The sequence below is a fragment of the Cervus elaphus genome, chromosome 22 (assembly GCF_910594005.1).
Source record: "Cervus elaphus chromosome 22, mCerEla1.1, whole genome shotgun sequence".
NCBI lineage: Eukaryota > Metazoa > Chordata > Mammalia > Artiodactyla > Cervidae > Cervus > Cervus elaphus.
The window spans coordinates 27380186-27408060 of NC_057836.1; positions in this window are offsets into that span (position 1 = coordinate 27380186).

Consider the following 27875-nt stretch of genomic DNA (forward strand, 5'->3'; position numbering starts at 1 on the left):
TTTTCTGATGTTATTTAGTCATTAAGTCATGTTCGACTCTTTGTGACCCCATGGACTGTAGCCCACCAGGTTCCTTTGTCTGTGGGATTCTCCAGGCAAGAATACTGGAGTGGGCTGCCATTCCCTTCTCCAGGGGATCTTCCTGACCCAGGGATCAAACCACTAGGAGATTCTTTACCACTGAGCCACCAGGGAAGCCCTTATATAAGTATATATCATATAATAAATGTTATAAAAACTGAGTTATTGTGTTTCCACTGAATTTTTGCACTGACATTATGAACCCTGTTTTATGTCTATAAAGATAGGCTTTTCATCATCATTTCTAAGGGCTGTATGTTATTTTGCTAAGTGGACATATTACATTTTATATATAGTCACCTGTATAGTAGGGTACTTAATTTTTATACAATTATTTCCTATTAAAATAATATATATTAGTGATTACATATGGAATAGCTGTGTAATTATTTCCTAAGAATAAACTGTAAGAGTTAGAATTTTTGGATCTCATGGCACATTCATTTTTTGACACTTAAAGATTGTATCAATGCTAATAAAAGGTACAGACTGTTCCATTTTAATTGCACTTATTTTTGTGAATATACATTTATAAAAAATGTTGAATTTATTTTTTTTCAAATTGAATATAGTTTCAACCTAATTTGAACATAAATTTTCTTTTTGTGGAAAGTAATAAACTGTAAAACCCTGATTATTTGAAAAAAATATATATATACATCTCCAAAATCTCAAATAATCTCAAATAACATAATGCATATTTTACCTTATTTAAGGGCTTCTTTGAGCCTCTAAATACTGCACACACAAAGTGTTATTACTACTTTCATTTGTGGTTGCTGAATGGTCAGCTATGCTCATAGCTCATCTGGTTTTCCATCTCACAGCTTATCAACGAAGCCTTTAAATCTTAGTTTTTAATATAATGATAGATTGCTAATTCTTATGGGTCCACTTGATTATCTGAAAGCCAAAAATATTAAGTCTAGAAATGCCAGACTACATTATTTACCAATACTTTGTTGAGTTTGAGAAAGCTCCGGGAGTTGATGATGGACAAGGAAGCCTGGTGTGCTGCAGTCCATGGGGTCACAAAAAGTCAGACATGACTGAATGACTGAACTGAACTGTTTCCTTTTAACATTACTATCAAAGTAGACAAATAATAGAAAATATTATTTAAATATTAAAAATTAAATTTTTCATTTTTTGAATAATTATTTTCTGATAGAAATAAATGTGAACATTCTCCTATTACTCAGAAAAAAAGCCATGTTTGAGATGTAGAACTGAAGAATCTTGTAATACCTGAAAATACACACTATTTTTTAGAATTTAATTATTAAAAAAATCATTTTTCTGATATCAGGAAGCTTTAATAAGGGATGTCATCTTTTTAACTTGAATTTCTTTTATAAAACCTCAAATCTTGAATCATAAAATGCAGGATTACATCTCATAAAGGTTACATTTGTTTTCACATCTGGAAAAGAATTAAATCAATAGGTATATTTGGAAGAGCAAAAGTTGGATAGTATATCCCATTGGCTAAAGAAAAAGAAGATACCGCAAGGTAAAGGTAGATGTTAACAGACTAATGATCATTTTTTAATAACAGAGGGACCTTTCTGTGAAAAAAATACCACTATATATTTTTTCATTGCTGTCTTCTCTTTTAGCTAACCTTTGAATGAGAGAAACTTCTGCTGATGTCAAATGACCACAAGGATATTAACAACTGGACTTGGAGCCTGTCGGCTGCTGTTGGGTATATCTCCTTTACCAAGCTGGCTCTCCTCACTACTGCCACTGACCTTGCAAACAGCTCCGACAAAGGTTGGAATGGATTCATTGATCAGCTAGACCAAGCATATGACAGTCTGTGCCTTAATTGAATCCCAAAAGGGGGCAGACTGGGTTTTTATTACAGAGGCCAGCCGATAGCACTCATTAAAAGCTCCACAGACTGTGTGGTTTACTAATTAGTTTATTATACAGACACCTTGACGATGGGCAAAGTTGTCATTTTGCCCTTTATCGCACAGGGGATGTTGTTAAAAGTTTAATCAGCTAACACTGACCAAGTAAGCTTGGCAGGCTATGGATGGTCATTACTGAGGTCACCCCTGCTGTAGCAATTCTGACAGGGTCACAGCATGAACTTACAATAAAGAGAGTGTTATATAAGGTAAGAGAACACCTGAAAGGGACCCCAGAAAAGAGATGTGCTCTGCGGGGAGTAGGAAACAGATGGGCTGTTAGGACAAGTGAATCCTTTTAAAATTTATCTTTGCCTGCCCTGTTTAACATATGCTTCTGAAAAGATGGGGCATGCAACAATCACTTTGATATGTTCATCAGAAATAAGATTGGTAACCAGTTTGGTGGGGGGAGGAAATATAGGGGCACCAGATTAAAAAATTATTTCTCTGTGTTTTATTTAAACTTTCCATAGTTCCAGGGAAGTAAGCAAGATATTTCATACTGTTTAAATTTTGCCCTAGATAGACCAAAGTAAAAGTCTTATTATAATCTAGCACTATTTTTTTTTAACTAAGAAGATCATTTTGAGCACTGCCCAGTTGTATAAGATTCTCTAATTCATCAACTTAGTCTCATTTATTTCTGAAGTTCTTATTTTTCTAATGGGCTGATTTCTAAAACAGATAACAGCTAAGGAAAATTTCCTTTGTGTGTCTAAGCAAGAAAGTGAACAAAGTAATAAGTGAAGCCACCTGATGAATTTGGTGAAAACTCACTGAAAGTGAAAGAAAGTAAAAGTCGTTCAGTTGTGTCCAACTCTTTGTGACCCCATGGACTGTAGCCTGCCAGACTCCTCTTTCCATGGAATTCTCCAGGCCAGAATACTGGAGTGCATAGCTGTCCCCTTCTCCAGGGGATCTTCCCAACTCAGGAATCAAACCGAGGTCTCCTGCATTGCAAGTGGATTCTCTACCTGCTGAGCTACTAGGGAAAACTCATTAAAGGAATATAATACAATGTCAAGTTAAAAAGTATTGACAAATTCAAAATATAGAAAACCTGTGTACATGCATCCTCAGTTGCTTCAGTTGTGTCCAACTCTTTGCCACCCTATGGACTATAGCCCACCAGTCTTCTTTTTCTATGGGATTCTCCAGGCAAGAATATTGGGGTGGGTTGCCGTACTTTCCTCCAGGGATCAAACCCACATCTCCTGTGTCTTCTACATTTCCACCAGGAAATCCATAGAAAGTATGAATGCATAAAAGTATGAGTGCATAAAAGTACAAATGAATGCATAAAATATTCTTCTTGTTATGTCCACTTTTTGACTCCCATAATGATCTTTTTCTGTGTTCTCTGTAGAATTGGTCATGCAGTCAATCTCATTCAATTATTAAATTAGCTTCCCATAACATTTTTCAAACCATAGTTTTGATTTTTGTTTCATAATCATAATGGGATTGTACTGTAAGTAGTAACTATGCATTCTAAAAGTAATTGTCAGCTCACTGGATAATATATTAAGACGCAGGTTACCAATTTAGAAAGTAGTATCTGCATATTCTTTATGTCGTGTCCTAGGATATTCAAATCTCTAGAGATCTACATGAATCTGAACTTAAGACTCAGTTTACACAGTATGCAAATTGTGCTGATCCAGACATGATCCTTTGACAGTGAAGCATTTCCCAGCATATAACCTTATTTTTTCAACAACTGTTATCATATCTGTAAGATCTGAACATTTTGTGATGGCAAATTGATATAGTTTAAATGATGTAAGGATGTGTTCAGACTACACGTTTATGTCTGATGCAACAAACTTTTATATCGTTGTTATGTCATGAAAAATAAAATGCCACACTGAAAGCATCTACCCTAGAGATTAAAGTATGATTTAATAGACGTGTGGTTACATTTGAAGGAGGCTTTATGAAGAGAAATAAGAAATATTCTGTATTGCATTCAAACTGCAGAAGGAATTTTAGTAAACATTGTGTATTATCCAAATTGGAATAGATCCAGGACTCAAAGCCTGATATTTAGGCTAACTATAGGGTTTGCATAAAAGGTGGCATCTTCAGGGGTTCGCACTTTATGGAATTCCTGAGGAAGCTTCCCACAGAGACAGATTGTTCTGTCAAGCCCACACAGGCAAATGCCTCATCATTAACTCACTTTGGAGCAAAAAATAAACTGCTCTAACAGTGGAATTAAAAGAGTATTGCTATTGTGCATGTTTTTCCCCACAGGCTATGAAGGAAATTATGAAAAACTTTTAGGAAGAAGTCTGATAACTCATCTTTTCAAAGTACTTCATCAGCAGCATGCTAGTTTCAAACACTTCAGAGGCTTTATTCTATATAAAAGCTTGGCAAATGTAGCTATTAAAGGTAAAAATCTTTATTTTAGTAGATCACAAGACGGCTTAAGGTAAGTGAAAAGTCAAATTTTGGACCATGAGAAGATATCTGCAATACACAAAACTTTCAAAGACTCAATGTCAATACTTTATAAGAAATACCTATAAATCATTAGGGTAAGGGAAAATACAAATGGAAGAATGAATAGAAGACAATGATTGAAATACTTTAATGGAAACAGGAAGACATGGGAAGATATGTATATGGTATATATATGTATATGGTATGTGGTATATATATGTATATGGTATATATATGTATATGGTATATCCATAACTGTGTATGTAATAAACACAAACATATATATATGTAAATATATATATATATGTATATATATACACATGACATTACATGTATACAACATGCTCAGATTTATTTGTGATCCTGAGTGCATGCTCAGTCACTACAGTTGTGTCCAACTCTTTGAGACCCCATGTAATGTAGCCCCACCTCCAGGCTCCTCTGTCCATGGGATTTTTCAGGCAAGAATACTGGAGTGGATTGCCATTTTCTCCTCTAGGGAATCTTCCCAAGCCAGGGATCAAACCCACATCTGTGCCTCCTTTATTGGCAGCTGAATTCTTTACCACTGAGCCACCTGGGAATCACATCAGGAAAATGCAAATGAAGATAACAATGATATATCATTTTGTCTGTATTTCAATTGGCAAAAACTTTACATTCTGATAATACCAATGGTAGAAAATAATGTGATACATATATAATTTCATATAGTAGTTACATTTTTGAAAATGGCTTGGCATTACATATAATTGAATATTCACATACCCCTCAACCCAGTAATCTCTTGCCTAGGTATGTATCCCATAGAAGCTTTGTCACACATGTTTCAGGAGATCTGCACAGGATTGTTCATATCCTGGATATTACACTCACAGATGTCTGTTTACTAAATAATAAATAAATAAGCCAACCAGCATGCAGATATACAAATTAAGTAGACTACATATAGCTGATGATGGGAGTGTTAAAGGAAATAAGGTTTTTAACTTGTATATCTGAAGAATGAGGAGAAAATAGAGAAAGTAAAAAAAATAAATAAAATTCACATGTTCACAATGAAAAAGAAACCAACAATAAAATCACCAGGAGATAGATGCTGGAGCTTCTGGGTAGGGATAAGAAGTTTTGATCTTGGCAACCTAGGCAGTTGGATTTTATTACCACTCAGGGACAGAAGATAAATGCTTGGGCCCAGGAGAGGCAGGAACTTAGAATGAATACTGCTATATAAATATAATACCTTCAAAGTTATATGCCTTTTTTGAAAAAATGTACCGATAACTCAGGTGGATATTTAAGAGAAATACAAAGCTTGAATTCTGGGTAAGAAAAGAAGATGATTTTTCCTGAGCAGCTTAACCAATGTCCTGCTACTCAAGATAGTTTGGAATCTTCATTATCAGTATATCCTGGGAATACTCATGTCAAAAATTAACATAAAAAAGGAATATATATGTCACTATGATTAAAGATTTTTGACAACACACAGAATAGAAAATGATTAAAACCACAAGTTGATCCTGTTATAATATAAATATGATTTTTAAAATATTTTACTAAGATTAATGCAAGCAAACTATTTAAATATATACACAAACTATAAGTAAAAGACAAGATACTATGAAATTGATAAAGAGAGGAAAAGAATAGTTAAAACTATGAAAATAAAAAATATCAAAAACAAGGTTACTTAAAATTTTTTAATATTAATATAAATTGAAGTGCAATTAAACAAATGAACTGACATAACCAAGGAAGGAATTAATGAACTGGAATATAGTGGCTGTGGTTTTGGTCTTTGAGTCATGCCTTTTGTGACCCTATGGATTATAGCTACTAGGTTCCTCTGTCCATGGGACTTCCCAGGCAAAGATACTGAAGTGGGTTGTCATTTACTTCTCCAGGGGATCTTCTCTACTCAGGGATCTATCCAGGTCTCCTGCATTACAGGCAGATTCTTTACCCCTTAGCCATTAGGGAAGCCCCTGAACTGAAACAGAAGGATGAGTAAATTAAATAGAATGCAACTCAGAAATAAAAAGTACAGAAATGACATCAAGAGATACAAGCAGTAGAGAAAAGAAATGGAACAGATACTTATTTGTAGTTTCAAAAATAGAAAATAAGATCATGTACTATTTGAAGTATTAATGGATGTCAAAGGATCAACCATAAAAACTGAAATTAAAAATGAAAATAAGAGACATTATTTTGTCCATTCAGATGTTTTTAAGTTTTGATTTATATATATATATATATATATGTATATATATAAACAATGAAAGACACTTTGGAGAGAAAAAAATTTGAGATGCCAAGCCCATACAAGCAAACTTAACATGCAATATATTTTATTTCTTTATTGTTTATCTCCAACATAGAATGCAAACAGTGTAGGAGCAGGCCCTTTTGTCTCTTGTCCTCTTTTGTTCATTATTTACTTAAAAGAATATAACACAGATTGGCAGTAAACATTTTGATGATGAATGAAACTCTGGGGATAGTGAAGGACAGGGAAGCCTGGTGTGCTGCAGTCTATGGGGTTGCAAAGAGATGGACATAACTTAGTGACTGAACGGCAGCAATAAATGAATGGAAGAAAGCAAACAATATTATTATTTTGTCACATGAGCCAATATTCATTCAAAATGTAAACCAAATCAGTCATTCCTTTCTTTAACCTACCCTAGATTCTCAAACATATATGTGTGTGTATGTATGTATAATAGAATTACGTATATAACAGAACTATTAATACACTTAGTAGAAAATATAGGGTGTATCTTCTATGATTAGAGTATGAATGATTTCATGAACATGACCAAAAACTCATTATCCAATGCTGGAGTGATCAAAATGATCCTCTCTTATTAACCAGCAGGCAGTTTCATACTGGTGCTAAACATTGTCCATAGTGGTTTCCAGAATCCAAGGGGAGATCAGATCAAAAGACTTTTTCTCTGAGTTTGCTGAAATATCCCTGAATGTTTCCTGAAGTGGGGATTGTAAAAACATTCCTTTCACCATTTTGCTTTTTGTCTCTTTTTCCCTCCCTGTTGTTTTTCAACTAAATATAATATGGCTGTTAATAACATTGTAGGTAAAGTCTTTCCCCAAGGTAAATACAGCAGTGATTCTTAGACCACCTGCCTTTAATTTGTTTAATGCCTTTCAATATTTTTACCTCTGGGGAGGTGAATCATGGGGGAATAAATGGAAAGCTCTCAACTCCTGTTAAGCAAAGTGAAAGTTGGTGTTCAAAATCCTTTCAGTTCTGTAGATAACATCATAGAAGCAGAAAACAAAGAAGAAGTGAAAAAGGCCAAAATGATATAAAATTCATGGATAGAAAATAGAAGACCCTGATGCTGGGAAAGACTGAGGGAAAGAGTGAAGAGAGTGACAGAAGATGAGATGGTTGCATAGCATCATTGACTCAATAGACACGAGTTTAAGCAAACTCTGGGAGACAGAGAAGGACAGAAAAGCCTGGCATGCTGTAGTCCATGGGATCACAAAGAGTTGGACTTGACTTAGCGAATGAACTGCAACAATAGGGAAAGTAACTATTTTGTTTACTAAATAGAAAAATAGACTGAAAACAAAATATGTGGCCTTTTTGAAATTTAGGTATAATTAATTTAATTTGCTTGATAAAGTAGATGAAATTCAATAAAATGTTACCCTTGAATTTTTATTTCTTATGAAGTTGCAACATAACTTTCTTTTGATTGATATTCAGAATATTATGAACCTAAAGATTCAATTGCTTACAATAGTGAAACAACCTTTTCTGTATAATTTACAAAGTGCTTTTTTTTGTTCTTAGTGAAGGTCTCATTTGATCTTCCTAACAACCTCAGGTAGGTAGAAATTTTAATTCCCAGTCCAAGACAGTAAAATTGAAGTTTAGCAAGTGAACTTGCATTATCATTCTGTTAATTTAATCTGTTGGTGATTTTCTTCCTTTTATATGACTCCATAGTCTTTGATATAAGAAAGGGGTTTAATACAAAAATTGCTATACCCCAATGGATAAGATCAATATAGCCTAGTGTATGTTGACCATAAAAAGAGCTGATCTTGTGGTGACATAGTTGTCCTTCTCAGTATTGTCCTTCCCAGTATCAAATTTCAAGACTAAGTACATATGTTATAAAGTACTTGTAATGTTGATTTTGGATGCAGTGTCTGACAAAAGAACTTAAAGAGAACCACAATTAAATGTGAGTGAAAAGAACAATATCATACTGGAAATCTAAAAGAAAGTTATAAAACTTGAATGAAGAAAAAAGAAGGTATCAAGAAAGAAGAGATGCTGAACAGTGTAAAATACAGTTGGTCCTTTGTATCCATGGGTTCTTTATCAGTGTATTCAACCAACCTCAAGTTGAAAATTCAGAATAAAATTAAATTCCAGAAAGTTCCACAAAATAACACATGAATTTGCTAAAAGCTGGAAACTCTTTATATAGCATCTATATTGTATTATATTACCTATTATAAGTAATCCAGAAATAATTTAAAGTAGTTGAGAGGAGAAAACTGGATTATAATATGTATATGATTTAAGATAATGCAAAGAAGACAGTAAATGATCATATAGCAAAGGTCTTTTATGGGACATATAAAAGATTTTGGTTTGTTTCCACTTGATTGAGACAATTTGTGCTGTTACCTGTGCCCATTTTGAAGGATGTATTTCAAATTGTTTTGATAAGAGTATATAATACCTGTACATCAAGGATTTCTAAATTCATCCTAAAGAGCAATGGGAACGGATTAGGCCTAGCAGTTAAATGTTATTGGAGGTCTCCAAGAAATTAATCAGTGAAATTTGAAAATAAGTAAGCTATAACCCCAGGAGTGTTTTCTATAACATTTCTTACTTAGTATCTCTTAATTGTGATATATAGCCTAATGGAACATATTCTTAATATGATAGCTGGCATGTTTTTCCAAACTTTCTTAATTTCAACACTGCATGAATTCAGAATTATGTGGTACATACATATCAAACCCACATTAATTTGCCAATACATTTTGGAATATCATGAATACTGATTATTTGGTCACTAAAATTTGGGAGTACAATTCTCCTTTACACTGTAAAAGTTATCTTAAAAATAAGCATGTACAGGGCCTTCCCTGGCGGTCTGGTGGTTAAGACACCATGCTTCTAATGCAGCGGGTATGGGTTCAATCCCTGGTCGGGGAGCTAAGATCCCCACGTGCCAATCAGTGTGCTCAAAACCAAAACATAAAACAGAAGAAATATTGTAATATTTCTTGCTCCCAAATTTCCCATCTCGGGTGATAAGAAGGTGCTCCTCTTCCCAGCAGAGGAGCTTAGGTGTCACATAAGATGCTATGGCTTGGTCCAGGGAAGAAGGTGAAGAGGGGAAGATCAGAGTGACCTTCTTGCTTCTGCATCATAAGCTGCTTATAAACAACAGACAATAAACCAGAGGTCCTCCCAAGTCCCTTCTCATGCTGAACAATTTGGTAGGGGGGCTCAGAGAACTGAAGAAAATAGTTCACTTATGAGGTTACCAGTTTGTTTTGCAAGTATTCATTTCAGTAATAGCCAGATGGAAGAGATGCATAGGACAAGATATGGGAGAAGGGCTGCAAAGCTGCCATGCCCTCCCTAGGCATGCAACCTCCCAGAATCTCCACAAGTTTACCAACTGGAAGCTCTCAAAACCCCATACTTTGGGAATTTTTATTGAGTCTTCATTCTGTAGGCATGATTAATTAAATCATTAACCACTGATGAATAATTCAACCTCCAGTCTCTCTTCTTAATTGATCAGGGAGTTTGTTTAGTATTTATACCCAAATATATTATGTGTATAAATATTATGAAATATTTTATTGTGATTTATAACAAGTAATATCTATTTGGTCTTCAACCCTGTTTCTGGCATTGAGCTCCTGTTGTTTTTGCTTAGTCACTAAGTTGTGTCCAACTCTTTTGGGACCCCATGGACTGTAGCCCAGCACACTCTTTTGTCCATGGGATTCTCCAAGCAAGAACACTGGAGTGGGTTGCCATGCCCTCCTCTAGGGGATATTCCTGACCCTAGGATTGGGTTCTTTACCATAAGTGCCACCTGGGAAGTCCCAAACATATGATTGATTAGATGGTTGAAACTTTCTGTCCTCCCCACCTTACCACCAACCCCCCCGCAATTATGGGGAGGGGAGAAGGGATGGAGACTGAGTTCAGTCCCCAAAGGCCAATAATTTAGTTAATCATGCCTACGCAATGAAGCCTCCATTAAAAGAAAAAGGATAGGGTTCAGACATCTTCTAGGTAGATGAACGTGTAGAGATTTGGAGATGAGAATGTTGAACTCAGAGAGCATGGAAACCCCTAGCCCTTTCCTCATACTTTTCCCTAAACATTTCTTCCATCTGGCTGTTTCAGAATGATATTCTTTCCTGATAAACAGGCAACCTAGTAAGCATAGGGTTGGACAAAAGTTTGGTCGAATTTTCCTATAATATTTTATGAAAAAACCCAAATGAACTTTTTGACCAACCCAATAAAATGTTTCTCCGAACTCTGTGAGTCATTCTGGCAAATTAATTAATCCCAAGTAAAGAGTCATTGGAACCTCCAATCTACATCTGTTGATCAGAGGCCCAAGTGACAACCTAGAGTTGTGACTGATTTCTGAAGTGGGGGAGGGCACGGTCTTGTAGCGCTGAGCCCTTTAACTTGGGGATTTGAAGATATCTCCAAGTAGACAGTGACAGAATTAAGTTGAAATGTAGGATGTCCCGGTGGTGTTAGAGAATTGCTTTTTGGTATGGGGAAGCCACATACCACACACACACACACCTTGAAATAGGGATTCTGGAATGCTTTAGTTACATATGTCTATGCTTATAAATGCTTCCCATAAAAATATTTCTATTGTGTTTATATTTTTGACATTTCGCCATTTCTTATATAGATTTAATATATTGTATCTTTATTCTCACTTTGTGTCATACATTTTAGGCAGAAGGTGTAGATATCATTGGACTCTTAACTTTTTCAGAGGCTAACAGATCCCAATTAGTGCATTAATAGTTTTAAACAATAGACAACTTAACTGAAACTGTAATCTTTATGGGGAAAATCCTGAAATTGAGCATTACATTGAATATTGGCAAAGATAAGTGTTTTCTTTGAACTCAGAAGTCAATCAGATTTTTGAAGTGCTAGGTAAAATCTTTTAATTATTAGCACCTTTTGTGATTCAGATTGTTTTTGAATAATGAGGAACGCCACCCATATCAGTGACTATGAGAACTGGTTATAATATCAATATTGTCTCAATGATCAGATTTCTCTTCTGATATCTGATGTTCAGGAAAAAAAAAAAATCTGGGTTTCCAGCTGTGCATTTAAAACTACTTCATTTTTTTCCTAAGACAGAGATAATTTATTTCATTCAGTTGACAGTAGCAGAGTTACAGTTATTTGGTGTGTTATTAGTGTTCAAGTTGGCATTCATCAAAGCACTATAATTGATTCACAATAAGCATTTTCATTGCATGGTATAAATATTTTCATGACTTAGATAATAAAAAATCTCTGAGGGGAGCAGAAGTGGAGCACAAGCCAATGAAAGAAATCTGTGACAAGAAAGAATAAGAAGCTTCTAGGAAATCTGATAGGGATATAGATGTAGTATATTATGTTGAAAAGTACAAGATAAGACAGAAGTAGAGATCATAAAAATGAAGAAAAACTTAGAGAAGAATAAATGGGGGAAGCTTAACACATGAGTTCAAAGGTAAGCATTCTAACATCTTTTGGAGAGTTTTGAAAATATTATACAAAATATTTGCTTTAAACAGTATCTTTTCTTAAAATTCTGAGAAAGTAATCTATGATTCTATTGATGGTAACATGGCAGATGGATGCTGAAAATAAAGCAAAATTATGTAGTTTTGCAACATGCAATATATACCTAATTATAAAATGTAATTGAAGCATCATAATGCTTAATAATAATATGAACAAAATACAAAAAAATTAAGTGCATTGCTATGTCCTTTAAGACAACAGATATTGTAAATCTGTAGTCTTTCAATTGATCTATAACTTAGGTGAATTTAATCAAAACCTTAAATGGACTTCTTTTAAATGCAATAAGAGGATCAGTTCAGAAAAATAACCATAGGATGTCACTTACACACACACAGTTTTATTCCAGGTAGAAGAAAATTAGCACAAACATGAAAAAACCTGCCACACCTGAGAAAGAGTTACCACCCATGATAAAGAACTATTTCAAAAATAGAATTAAAAACAAGAGAATCAAAACAAATTCATCTTAGGTCATTGTACAAAACATATGAATAACCAATAAATAAATGTTTCACTTCATAAGTGATTTGATAAAATTAATATGGACTAGAATTTGGCACTAATATTTTTTTAATTACAAAATATAATATTCATTAAGATGTTGAATTCTTAGGTAAACTGAATACCAGTGAGAGTAAAAAAGAATTATAAGATCTTTCTGGAAGGCATTTTGCCAATATTTATTAAAAGCATTAAGCATAAGCAGACTGTTGATTTGTTAATTCCTTATTTAATTTATCAAGATATTAGGGCTTCCCTGGTGGTTCAGTGGTAAAGAACCTGCCTGCCAATACAAGAGAAGCTGGTTCGATCCCTAGGTCAGGATGATCCCCTGGAGAAAGAAATGGCAACCAACCCTTGCCTGGAAAATCTCATAGACAGAGGAGCCTAGCAGGCTACAGTACATGGGGTCTTGAAAGAGTCAGACCTGACTTAGTGACTAAACAACAACAAGATCTGAAGATATTAGACAAATGATCAAGTATGTGCGTAAAAACTGTTCATAATGTTATACTGAAATTTGAATTATTGTTTAGGTAGAATTAACTAAAATGTCCAAAGATATGTATTAGTTCAGTACTGTGTCATACACTTATAATAATGGAGTATGATTAACCACTTGTATGACAAAAAAAAAAAAAGAATATTGTAAAGTAATTAGCCTCCAACTAATAAAAATAAATGAAAAAAAAATATTAAAAAAAAAATAAAGATCATAAATGGGACAATTGATAAAATATGAATAAAAATACTTATATGATACTATTACATCAATATTAAGTTTCTGAAATTATCTTTATACTGTGGTTATGTAGGAAAATGTCCTTGCTGTTAGGAGATATATGCTGAAGAATTAAATGATTAAAAGATTAAAAAAAAAAAAAAAAAGGAAAAAAATTTTAAAAAGAGTGGAATATATATAACATAAATATTTTTTGCATATATTTTAAGTGAAAAACTACACAAACAATGTGAATTATATAATTGTCTAAAGACCATGCATGAATTTGCTTTTGAAGTCTTTCTCAGGCATATTTTGTTTAACATAAGAGGTGCTACAGTGGTAAAAAATCCACCTGCCAATGCAGGAGAAGCAGGAGATGCTGGTTCAATCCCTGAGTCCAGAAAAGCCCCTGAAGGAGGAAATAGTAACTTGCTCCAACATTCTTACCTGGAAAATTCCATGGACTGAGGACGCTGGCAGGGTACAGTCCATGGTATCGCAAGAGTTGGACGTGACTGAGAAAGTATGCAGTATGTAGTAGTTACCATAATTAGGAACAAAATGCTGTCCACACATTGTACTTGGTTGATATTTCTCTTAATTACATTTTAAACTATGCATTCTCCTTCTTTTTTATCTTACAGTTTATCAGTTGAATGAAACAGGCTCTTAGTCCTATAGTACTTCCTACTAGCCCCCATGTTGGTGGTATTCCTATGGTGTCATTTAATTTATCTTTCTGTTCTCTGTATTTGCTGTCTTTTGGTTAGAACTACAGGTTTTACCAGTTTTGGGTTCAGTTTTTGACAAGAATATTTAAAGAGTGTTTCTGTATTAGGATTCACATGTATAGTTTTTCTTTGGGAATGTGAGCAACTATTGATAATCATTCTGTGGACCGATTATGTCTTTAATGATTACAAAATGGTAATATTAAAATACTCATTTATTCTGCATATATTAGCTAGAGTGTCTTTATAGAGAGAAATTGCCTGTTATCCACTATTTGTTTCCTTTGAAATAGAGTTCAATAAGAAAATTATAAAATGTATATTTGTTATTTTCATCCTCCCGGTAACTCTGAGCTTCATTTTTCTACCTATTTCCTTGAGGTATAAAGGTAGGTTGTTTATTTGAGATCTTTCTTGTTTCTTAATGTAGTCATTTATCACTATAAAATTCCCTCTTCAAACTGCTTTCACTGCATCGTATAAATTTTGGCATGCTGTGTTCCTATTTTCATTTATTTCAAGATTTTTTTTATTTCACTTTTGATTTATTCTTTGACTCTTGGTTGTTCAACAGTGTATCACATAATTTCCACATATTTGTGAACTTTTCAGTTTTCCTCCCATTGTTGATTTCTAATTTCGTACCATTGTGGTCAAAAAAGATACTTGATGTGATTTCAATCTCCTGAAGTTTCCAAAGACTTGTGACCTAACACATGATCTATCTGTGGGAATGTTCCCTGTTCACCTGAGAAGAATGTGTATTCTGCTGCTGTTGGATGGAAAGTTCCGTGTGTGCCCATTAGGTCTATTTGGTGTAAAGCATAGTTCAAGTCCAATGTTTCCTTCTTGACTTTATGTCTGGATGATCTATCCTTTATTGAAAGAAGGGGATTGAAGTCACATACTATTACTGTATTATTGTCTATTTCTCCCTTCAGATACATTAGTATTTGCTTACTGTATGTGTGTGCTCTTATGTTCAGTATCTTTTCCATAACGTTATTTAAGGCTGACCAATAAGAATTTTCCTATTTAAGTGCCCTTATAAATAGATGAATTCTTAACATACCTTCTGTGCGTGAACTCATTTCAGTTATTCTTATTCATGATTAGCTTATCCAACTTTGTCTCATGATAAGCTCACCAGGTCGGCTTTGATTCTATTCGCCACATTACAAATAATCTTGGAAACTTACTATTTGCCACTATAACAAGCTATTGAGACCCATTTTATATTTGCCCCCCCACCAGATACGGAGTCAACTATTTTTCCAGGAATTCTTGGTTCTTTATAGTAAGAAATAACATTTAGAGAAAATGATGTTTAGAGACCACAATTGTGTAGTTGAGCTCAGTTTATTACCATGGTATTTTTAAGTGTTTCTAATGTTTTCAGAATCTATGTAGAAACTATGTAAGATTTTTGACGAGACTATAATCCTGAATTTATAAAAACTGTCATTTCCAATTTAAATATAAAAAAGACTAAAAGCTTTTTAATAGAATCACTTGGATTATGTGTTTCAAACTCCTTTCCCTTATTCTAGAGTTATTGGTTCTTAATTGCATTAACATAATTAGTTGCTTTCATATATGTGTGTTTGGGTATATATGCATATCATGATGTCATTACTAATAATATGCATATTAAAAATAGTTTATATATTTTGGTAGTTTTATTTGTTCTAAGGTATATCTTATAAGACATAAATGATCAATTAGTTAGTTTACAGTCACTTGAAATAACTCTTCTTCATGTGATAAGCCAATTAGATACATGGCAGGTTCGTTTGATTTATGTTACCTTAGATTTTAAGGCTTTCATAAATTTAGGTTTATTTTACAAGCATCTTAACATCTCCATAATAGCAAAGTCAAAAATAGAATATTAGGAATAAATAAAGAAGCCTAAATCGTGGGGTTGCCATTTCCTTCTCCAGGGATCTTCCCCACCCAGGGATTGAACCCGCATCTCCTGCAATGGCAGGTGAATTCTTTACTACTGAGCCACCAGCGAAGCAAACAAAACAAAACAAAACATTTTCCCCTTCCTCTCCACTTTGCTCCCTTTCTCTCACATCTTTTTCATTCCTTTTTAAATTTATCCATTTATCTTCTTAGAGTACTCAAACATAAACATATTTGTATTTCTCCGTGTTCTTATATTGCACATATACATCACTATAGGGACTTTTCTCCCATCTTGCTTACTTCTCACTTAATATTGCCTGAAAAGTGAAAGTGAAAGTTGCTCAGTTGTGTCTGATTCTTTGCGATCCCATGGACTATACAGTCCAAGGAATTCCCCAAGTCAGAATACTGGAGTGGGTAGCTGTTCCCTTCTCCAGGGGATCTTCCCAACCCAGGTATAGAAACGAGGTCTCCCACTTGCAGGCAGATTATTTACCAGCTGAGCCACAAGGGAAACAGAAATATTCTTTATTATTTCTTATAGCTTCCTTTTATGTCATTGTGCTTATGTATTATTTATTAGCAAGTCTCCTGTAAATGAATATTTGAATTTTTTCCATTTACTTTTGCTTTTATTTTCTTATAAATACCACATGAGCTTCCCTGGTCCCTCAGACCATAAAGTATCTGCCTGCAATGAGGGAGACCCAGATTCGATTCCTAGGTCAGGAAGATCCCCTGAAGAAGGGACTGGCAACCCACTCCAGTATTCTTGCCTGGAGAATTAAATATTATAATATCTTCAACTGTCAATATTAATGTCCGGAAATTTTCCCAAATATTTGTTCATGTATCTTTGGAATAGAATTCTAGACATGGAATTTGGGTCACAGCAAAAAATCACATGTAGATTTGGTAAATACTGCAATTGTCCTCCATTTCAGTTCAGTTCAGTTGCTCAGCCATGTCTACCTCTTTGCAACTCCATGGACTGCAGCACACTAGGCTTCCCTATCCATTGCCAACTCCTGGAGCTTGCTCAAATTCATGTCCATCGAGTCAGTGAGTGCCATCCAACCATCTCACCCTCTGCCATCCCCTTCTTCTGTCTTCAGTCTTTCCCAGAATCAGGGCCTTTTCCAATGAGTTAGCTCTTCATATCATGTGGCCAGAGTATTGGCGTTTCAGTTTCAGCATCAGTCCTTCAAATGAATATTCAGGACTGATTTCCTTGAGGACTGACCAATTTGATCTCCTTGCAGTCTAAGGGACTCTCAAGTCTTCTCCAACACCACAGTTCAAAAGCATCAATTCTTTGGTGCTCAGCTTTATTTATATTCAACTCTCACATCCATACATGCTATTGGAAAAACTATAGCTTTGACTAGATAGACTTGTCCGCAATGTAATGTCTCTGCTTTTTAACATGCTGCCTGTGTTAGTCATAGCTTTTCTTCCAAGGAGCAAGTACCTTTTAATTTCATGACTTCAGTCACCATCTGCAATGATTTTGGAGCCCAAAAATATGAAGTTTCTCACTGTTTTCATTGTTTCCCCATCTATTTACCTTGAAGTGATGGTACCAGAAATATCAATGACCTCAGATATGCAGATGACACCACCCTATGGCAGAAAGTGAAGAAGAACTAAAGAGCCTCTTGATGAAAGTGAAAGAGGAGAGTGAAAAGGTTGGCTTACAGCTCAACATTCAGAAAACTAAGATCATGGCTTCCGGTCCCATCACTTCATGGTAAATAGATGGGGAAACAGTGGAAACAGTGGCTGACTTTATTTTTCTGGGCTCCAAAATTGCTGCAGATGGTGATTGCAGACGTGAAATCAAAAGACGCTTATTCCTTGGAAGGAAAGTTATGACCAACCTAGACAGCATATTAAAAAGCAGAGACATTACTTTGCCAGCAAAGTTTCATCTAGTCAAGGCTATGGTTTTTCCAGTGGTCATGTGTGGATGTGAGAGCTGGACTGTAAAGAAGACTGAGCACCGAAGAATTAATGCTTTTGAACTGTGGTGTTGGAGAAGACTCTTGAGAGTCCCTTGGACTGCAAGGAGATCCAACCAGTCTATCCTAGGGGAGATCAGTCCTGGGTGTTCATTGGAAGGACTGATGTTGAAGCTGAAATTCCAATACTTTGGCCACCTGATGCAAAGAGCTGATTCATTGGAAAAGACCCTGATGCTGGGAAAGATTGAGGGCAGGAGGAGAAGGGGACGACAGAGGATGAGATGGTTGGATGGCATCACTGACTCGATGGGCTTGGGTTTGGGTGGACTCTGGGAGTTGGTGATGGACAGGGAGGCCTGGCATGCTGCGGTTCATGGGGTCACAAAGAGTCAGACATGACTGAGTGACTGAACTGAACTGAACTGATGGGACCAGATGCCATGATCTTAGTTTTCTGAATGTTTAGTTTTAAGGCAACTTTTTCACTCTCGTCTTTCACTTTCGTCAAGTGGCTCTTTAGTTCTTCTTCGCTTTCTGCCAAAATATAATTGTTCTCCATAAAATTATATAATTATGTATTTCTACTTTCCATGTTAAATTCTCCCATATTATATCAAAGCAATGTGTTTTCAAAAATTGAGCCTTTGCCAATCTGAGAATTGCAAATATTATTCCTCATTGTAGTTTAATTTTACTATGTATGAGAAAAAGCTTCTTTTCATATGTTTGAAGGCTATATGGTAACAAGGAGGAGAAGAAGGAAGAGGAGGAGATATACACAAATACATTTATGTGCATGGATTTTCATAGCAGGACTATACATAATAACTACAAGACAGAAAAAGTTCAGATGTCTATCAGATGTCTACCTAGATAATCAGGTAAACACAAATGGTATATCCATAAAATGAAATATTATTCAGCCATTATAATGAATGAAATACTGATACACGTGAAAATAATGATGAACTCTGAAATCATTATGTTGAATGAAAACAGCCAAACACAGAAGGTCACTTATTATATCATTCTCTTTATATAAAATATCCATATGAGATATGGATTGGCAAATCTATGGAGAGAGAATGCAGATTAATGGCTACCAGAATCTGAAATGGAGCAGAGTGAGAATTAGGAGTTCTTGCTTAGTAGGTTTTCTTTTAGAGTCATAGAAGTGTCTTGGGATTGGAAAGAGGAGATGGTTTTATAGCATTGTGAATGTACTAAATGCCACTAGACTGTGTACTTTAAAATGATCCTTTTCATGTTTTGTCATTTTCCATGCAATTACACAAAACATATTTATTTTAAAATAAAATAAATATTTATTTATTTAACTTTTTATTGGAGTACAGAGTCACAGTGCTGTGGTCATTTCTGCTGTACAATAGAGTAAATCGGTTATGCATATACGTGCATCCACTCCTTTTTAGATTATTTTCCCATATAGACCATTACAGAGTACTGAGTAGACTTCCGAGGGCTATACAATAGGTCCTTGTTAGTTATCTATTTTATATATAGTGGTGTGTATATGTCTGTCCCATTCTCCCAATTTATCCCTCCCCCTCTTACCCCCTGGTAGCCATAAGTTTGCTTTCCATATCTGCGATTCTACTTCTCTTTTGTAAATAAGCTCATTTGTATCTCTTTTTGTTTGTTTTTAGATTCCACATCTTTTTTTTTTTTTTAGATTTTACTTCTTACTAACTCCAAAATTATCAATCTTGGTCAAAATGTACTTTATCTAATGTAAGCCCTTATTCAGTTGTCATCCCTCAGAAAGGAGTGTTAATCGGCATCCCTCATCACTGCTTACACTATTGTTTTTGTCATGGTTATATGATATTTTTATATGCTTATATGATATTTTTGTTTATTCATTTATTTAAATCTCCTCTAAATTTCATGATCTTAAGTATAAGGGTTTTTCTGATTGTTATGGTTATTTTATGCAGAGAAGAGTACCTAGGCCATAGAATTTACTTAATAAGTATTTGTAGAATGTTAAATTAACAAATTTATATCATAACTATGAATATTTTTCTAAGTTACAAAGAATCTAGAAGGAAAATCACTGTAATTGTTGAGAGAAATCTTAGACTAGACCTGCACTTCTTTTGGTTATTCAACCAATCTTTCGAATTTCATTCTTTTAGTGTAAAAGTGAAGTCTTATATTTTCCTTTTTACCTCTAATGGTAAATATTTTCTAGGAAGCTTTAATAACTCTCTTCTATATTACTAGTCAGTCTTTTTTAGACTAAGAAAACTGGTTATGTGACCTCTTCTGATTATTTGCATCTATGCATTATTGTTGACACACTTGTTGTTTTATTGTGTTTCGTTAATTTGCTTTTTTTTTTAATGGCTTACATTTATGAGGTCAAGAAAAGTTAGTATAAAGTAGTGATATTCTGAATTTTTAACTTTAAGATTTTTAAGAAGAAAATTAATATGCATTATAAAAATAAAAACACAATAAATGCAATTTATAAGAGTTATTCTTTCCTCATAATTCCTGGGATGTCTCATCCAATGACAAATATTTAGTACCAGATCATGTAGATGCTGACTCAACTCCATGCTAGTTCTGCTGGTAGAATGAAATAGCTAAAGAGGTTATCAAGGCCATAGGAAATGTTCTGATCTACCAATTCTTGCAAGCCCATTGAGACTCATTCGGTGCAGCTGCTTCTCAACACTATAAAGAAAAAAGAACTCATTTGAAGATCTCACAGATGAAGAAAACTTTTGTGAAATTTTCTGCAATTCTTTATTTGACGCCAGACCATGGTGAGTGGAGCTGGAAGGACTGTATAATAAGGCACACAGCTCTCTGATAGAAACTTTCATAAAGAAGAAAAGTTGGTGATGAAAGCCAGTGGACCGTCTGTGTGTGCTAGTGAGCAGTTGAGGAGTCACTGCATTTGCAGTGACAGTAGGTGGAAGGACAACAGGGGAGGAGGCTGCCAACTTGAACTCCCTCTGCTCCTTCCCAGAAAGTGAAGAAAGAGCATCAAAGGGAATGAAAGTGGCTGGATATCCACTAGAAAAGTATTGTATATTCTTTCTTTGGGTTATAGCCATAGTTTGCATTGCAAAGTAAAAGCTTCTTAATATAACATTTATGAATGTCTTAGTTGTTGTCTTAGTCCAACATTGTGAAGTTGTGAAAAAATATGCTTGTGTATTTGGAGTATTATTATCTTTGGATCAATTTACAAGATCTTCTGAAATCTGACATGGAATGATCAAGTCTTTAATTGCTACTTCTTGACTTTATTTTCTCAGCTTCGCTACATTTGAAAGCTTTTTCTCTCATATTCATATGTAGCAAATGTATAATAACTCTAGAATTCCCAAATAACTCTAAAATCCAAAGCAGTTACCTGCATTACCTGAAGAATGCACTTCCAGTGAAATTTTTCTTTAAAGAATATTATATCATTATTTTTGAATTAGCAGTTCTACTCCTCACATGGTATTTATTAAGTAAACATATTTCAAATAATAAGTAGCATTAATTAAATCATGGGATTTGCATAAGCTACTGAAGAACTTCTAATTTCCTTTTTGATAAAATATGATGAAATATTTCTTTTTTAATTTCTCAAGGTATAGCTTCTTAGATTTACCGAGGCTATATTTGTGACTCTACAAGTTTGAGTTCTCATTCAAAATTATTTTTCTAGCTTAAATTCACATAGTGCAAATAAAAGTCTTCCAAACTGCTTTGGCTATTTTAACAAAGTAAATGTTTCTATTTTCCGTGAAAGTGGAACTAGAAACAATCTTCAATACTTTGGACATCTTACTACCCAAGCTCTTCATTCCAACTCCTCCACATCTCTGCCTCCACAGTTTTTTCACTACTAAAATATTTTGCATCTGTCACCTAAACATAGCTATAAGCTGCATAGGTCAGCTGTTTTTGGCTCAGTGATCCAAATTCAGGTTTTGATCTTTACATTTTTCTGGAGCAAATATCAGTACATATTTTCAGACAGAGTCTCTGTGACTTTGTTACAGGTAGTTGAGATGTATTTTAATTTCTTTTCTTAACATAATCACAAGTGAAAAGACAGCACAAAATAATTTACCAAAATGCCAGTTCTATGCCTTTGCTTCTGCACATGGCTTTTTTAGGTCACATGTGAGTTAAGATCGATAGAGATTTAATGATCTAATTAATAGAAAGCTTTAACATAGCTATGTAATTAGGTCAGCCTATGTAAATGTTTCAACCAGAAAATATTGACATAGCAACAAACTTCTGGTTTGGTAAACAGTAAGAAAACATAGAGAAAAATAATATCTTTTGGATTAGGTATATGTTAAATTGGATTATTCTGACAGAGCTGACATTTCAGATTTTATTCAGATGATCCAATAAAAGCACAACAGAAGAATTCAGTACTTTAAATTCTGCATCCATGTTGCTCCTGACTAGCTAGTTGGAGCCAGAATCATTTAACCTAGAAGTATAATTTCCCCATATCCTTCCAATTGTACTACATACACAGATGTTTAATCCAGTTTTCCAGCAAAGCCAGAGAATAGGAAGGGAGTACAAATGAACTTGCTTTTGTAATTGCATTCTCTCCGGTGATCATTAAATGTGTTTTATCTTTAACATGCTAAAATGTTATGATACCACGAGGGAGTACTAACTCTCTAACTAACCTGTTACTTCTGAGAAATCCTACAGATTTGTACTTTAAGGCTTCTTGCAAGAATGCATTTTCAATATTATTTTCCAAGGTATATTGCAACATTTTATCAGTAGAAATTCAGAAATGTTACTTAAGCTTTTATGTAGGCTGTCAACCAGTGTTCTGTATTTAGAAATTTTGATTGTCATTGCCAAATAATATATAAGCAAGTTTTCCCTACCTTAATTTTAAATTCTGAAACCCAAGTAAGACAAGAAGAATACTTAGATGATCCAGAAAAAAGAAAATAAAAAAGAGACAAATTAAGGTTGGAAAATACGCCTGATGATGAATACCATTGGGAGAAATGTAAACACTCTCCTGTATTTAATGAATGTGAATCTGGATGATAATGATCAGCCATTTGATTTCCACAGTGTATACAAATTCATTAAACTAAACTGCAAAGATTAAGTTAAGAGTCTAGGGCTTCCCTGGTAGCTCAATCGGTAAAGAATCCACCTGCCATATAGGAGACCCCAGTTCGATTCCTGGGTGGGGAAGAGCCACTGGAAAAGGGATAGGCTACCCACTCCAGTATTCTTGGGCTTTCCTGGTGGCTCAGCTGGTAAAGAATCTGCCTGTAGTGGGGGAGACCTGGGTTTGATCCCTGGGTTGGGAAGATCCCTTGGAGAAGGAAAAGGCTGCCCACTCCAGTATTCTGGCCTGGAGAATTCCACAGACTGTATAGTCCATGGGGTCACAAACAATCAGACACGACTGGGCAACTTTAATTTTCACTTACGGCTGTAAAAGACAATTTATCAGATGGTTAAAACTAACCCAGTTACCTAAGGTGAATCAACAATACATTTTTTGGAAATAGTAACTATATTTATATTTTCACAGTAGCACAATTGACTGTGGTACCATAGAAGAATGAAAGAAAAATTGAAATAGATTATTACTGCTATTTTGCCTCCTAGATGAAGAAATTCTCTCTACAACAAACATCTGCACTTATCTTACTCTGGAAGCCACCTGTACTGTGAATTCATTTTATCAACAACAAGACAACTTTAAAGCAGAACAAGAAAGCAATCATCCTAGCAGGGTTGATTACAGGAAACCCTTGACTTCTTGGGATCCTAAAATGCTGTGTCTGGCTTCCTACTCTGTTTTTAGTTTCCTACTACTGCCCCTATGTGTGTGTGTGTGCGTGCGAGCACATATGTGCTTGGCTTCCTTTGAATAAATATTAAGACTATATATATGTGTTCCATTCTTCTCTGTCCTCTAGATTTGATTTTACAACCTGATATTGGCTAATATACCCTGAGAGCACAACTTGAACTTTATATAGTAAGCATCTAAGTTGGCCTGAATCATTTTCCTCCACAAATCATACACCTTTGATCCTGAGAGTGAGATTACCCTGTGTCTGGGGAGATGTTATTAGGATGGCTTCAATGTCAAAATAATTGCAAAATCTTGCTGATATTTATCAGCAGGAAAATAAGGACGATGTACAGAAGTGGATTCTAAAGGCTGATTCAAGCAGTGCCAGGCTGAATACATCCACAAGAATGTACTTACTAGAGATTTTGCATTTCATAAGCTCACTAAAGTTGTGAAAAGTGGCCCCAACAGTTTGAATAAAATTTTGAGTTCAATGGTAGCCTATACTCAATTAGGTCAAAATGCCAGAACTTTTTGGACTTTATGAGGAGAAAGAAATCAAAAGATTTAGAAGATAAGAATGCTATGTGGATGTTCATGGTTTACCTTCTCATCTTTTCCCACAGGAAATTCCTCCTGACTCTGGGCCAAATAAAGGACCCAGAGGACTCTCCCTCACAAATGCATTGAGAAACACATTAATTTGGAAGTACCAGCAGCTTACAAAATTATTACTTAGCCTATTTTGTGGGGAGGGGAGATATTTAAGCCTGGTTAACAGAAATGCAGAGTTCCAAAGAATAGCCAGGAGAGATAAGAAAGCCTTCCTCAGCTATCAATGCAAAGAAAGAGAGGAAAACAACAGAATGGGAAAGACTAGAGATCTCTTCAAGAAAATTAGAGATACTAAGGGAACATTTCATGCAAAAATGAGCTCAATAAAGGACAGAAATGGTATGGACCTAACAGAAGCAGAAGATATTAAGAAGAGGTGGCAAGAATACACAGAAGAACTGTACAAAAAAGATCTTCATGACCCAGATAATCAAAATGGTGTGATCACTCACCTAGAGCCAGACATCCTGGAATGTGAAGTCAAGTGGGCCTTAGAAAGCATCACTACGAACAAAGCTAGTGGAGGTGATGGAATTCCAATTTAGCTATTTCACATCCTGAAAGATGATGCTGTGAAAGTGCTGCACTCAATATGCCAGCAAATTTGGAAAACTCAGCAGTGGCCATGGAACTGGAAAATGTCCATTTTCATTCCAATCCCTAAGAAAGGCAATGCCAAAGAATGCTCAAACTACCGCACAATTGCACTCATCTCACATGCTAGTAAAGTAATGCTCAAAATTCTCCAAGCCAGGCTTCAGCAATATGTGAACTGTGAATTTCCAGATTTTCAAGATGCTTTTAGAAAAGGCAGAGGAACCAGAGATCAAATTGCCAATATCTACTGGATCATCGAAAAAGCAAGAGAGTTCCAGAAAAACATCTATTTCTTCTTTATTGACTATGCCAAAGCCTTCGACTCTGTGGATCACAATAAACTGTGGAAAATTCTGAAGGAGATGGTACTACCAGACCACCTGACCTGCCTCTTGAGAAACCTATATGCAGGTCAGGAAGCAACAGTTAGAACTGGACATGGAACAACAGACTGGTTCCAAATAGGAAAAGAAGTACATCAAGGCTGTATATTGTCACCCTGCTTATTTAACTTATATGCAGAGTACATCATGAGAAACGCTGGGCTGGAAGAAGCACAAGCTGGAATTAAGATTGCTGGGAGAAATATCAATAACCTCAGATATGCAGATGACACCACCCTTATGGCAGAAAGTGAAGAAGAACTAAGGAGCCTCTAAATGAAAGTGAAAAAGGAGAGTGAAAAAGTTGGCTTAAAGCTCAACATTCAGAAAACTAAGATCACAGCATCTGGTCCCATCACCTCATGGGAAATAGATGGGGAGACAGTGGAAACAGTGTCAGACTTTATTTTCTTGGGCTCCAAAACCACTGCAGTTGGAGACTGGAGCCATGAAATTAGAAGATGCTTATTTCTTGGAAGGAAAGTTATGACCAACCTAGATAGCATATTGAAAAGCAGAGACATTACTTTGCCAACAAAGGTCCATCTAGTCAAGGCTATGGTTTTTCCAGTGGTCATGTATGGATGTGAGAGTTGGACTGTGAAGAAAACTGAGTGCTGAAGAACTGATGCTTTTGAACTGTGGTGTTGGAGAAGACTTTGAGAGTCCCTTGGACTGCAAGGAGATCCAACCAGTCTATCCTAGGGGAGATCAGTCCTGGGTGTTCATTGGAAGGACTGATGTTGAAGCTGAAATTCCAATACTTTGGCCACCTGATACAAAGAGCTGACTCATTTGAAAAGACCCTGATGCTGGGAGGGATTGGGGGCAGGAGGAGAAGGGGATGACAGAGGATGAGATGGTTGGATGGCATCACCGACTCGATGGACATGAGTTTGAGTAAACTCCTGGAGTTTGTGATGGACAGGGAGGCCTGGGGTGTTGCGATTCATGGGGTCGCAAAGAGTCGGACACGGCTGAGCGACTGAACTGAACAGAAACCTGACTTGGATCATTTCAATTAGAGGTAATTACCTGTCACTCATTTTCCAGGCTTAAATCAATTCATAAGCGTTGAAAGACAATTCCCCATGTTTATTTTTGTTTGTTTTTCCTTTTTGGGGGGCCATGAGGCACCACTTATAGTCTCTTAGTTTCCAAGACCAGGGATTGAACCCAGGCCCTAATCAGGGCCTTGGCATTGAAAACATGGAATTTTAACCACTGGACCACCAGGGAATCCCCACCATTTTTGGCAGTTCTTTTGAGCTGAGTTATAAACAGATTTTCTTTTAACTATCTTTATAAGGCTATTTACATAGCAAGCAACTGTGGAAGACAGAGATAGCACTTCCTTCTGAGAGAGAACAGATTTGTTTTCAGATGAGAATAATAAAATAATGCCTTGTCCTCGGCCAAAGTTCTGCAGATTTGTTTGCAACTCATTGTAGAAGACTGGAATTGTTTAAGCCTGGTATTCTTTAGCTGAGATGCAAATTCATTGAGGACCCAGCATTTCCTTGGGTCATCATACCACATGACTCTTTGGGAATTGTGGGCATAGGGGAACCAACACAAAAATGAAGCTCTCTATCAGCTGTGGTGGTTTAGTCACTAAGTAATGTCTGAATTTTGCAACCCCGTAGACTGTAGCCCACCAGGCTCCTCTGTCCCTGGGATTTCTCAGTCAGGAGTACTGGAGTCAGTTGCCATTTTCTTTTCCAGGGGATCTTCCAGACACAGGAATCGAACCTGGCTCTCCTGTGCTGCAGGCAGTCTCCTGCATTGCTGGTGGATTCTTCACCAACTGAACCACAGGGAAGCCCTCTATCTGCTGGGCATGGGTAATAAAATCTTTTGTTTCTGACCCAGGAGACTCTTGTTTTGTGCCATTATCCATGAGACTGTGGCAGGTTAATCTGTTGAACAGAATAAACCTCAGATTCCTCACAGTTCTGAACAACCCAAAGTTCTGTGACTGTAATGGAGACTCAGTTCCTATAATGAGAGGAGTAGTTACCTTATGTGGGCTTCCCAGGAGACTCAGTGGTAAAGAATCCGCCTGCCAATGCAGGAGCCGCAGGAGATGTGGATTTGATCCCTGGCTCAGGAAGATCCAGTGTTTAACTTTATAGATTCAACAAATATTTGAGTGCCTCAAGGTTTTATAATATTCACAAGTTATCAAACCTTGTTGATAGGTTGTTTTGTACTATCAGAGTATATATGTTAGCCACTCAGTCATGTCTGAGTCTTTGCAACCCCATAGTTTTTCCAGTAGTCATGTAT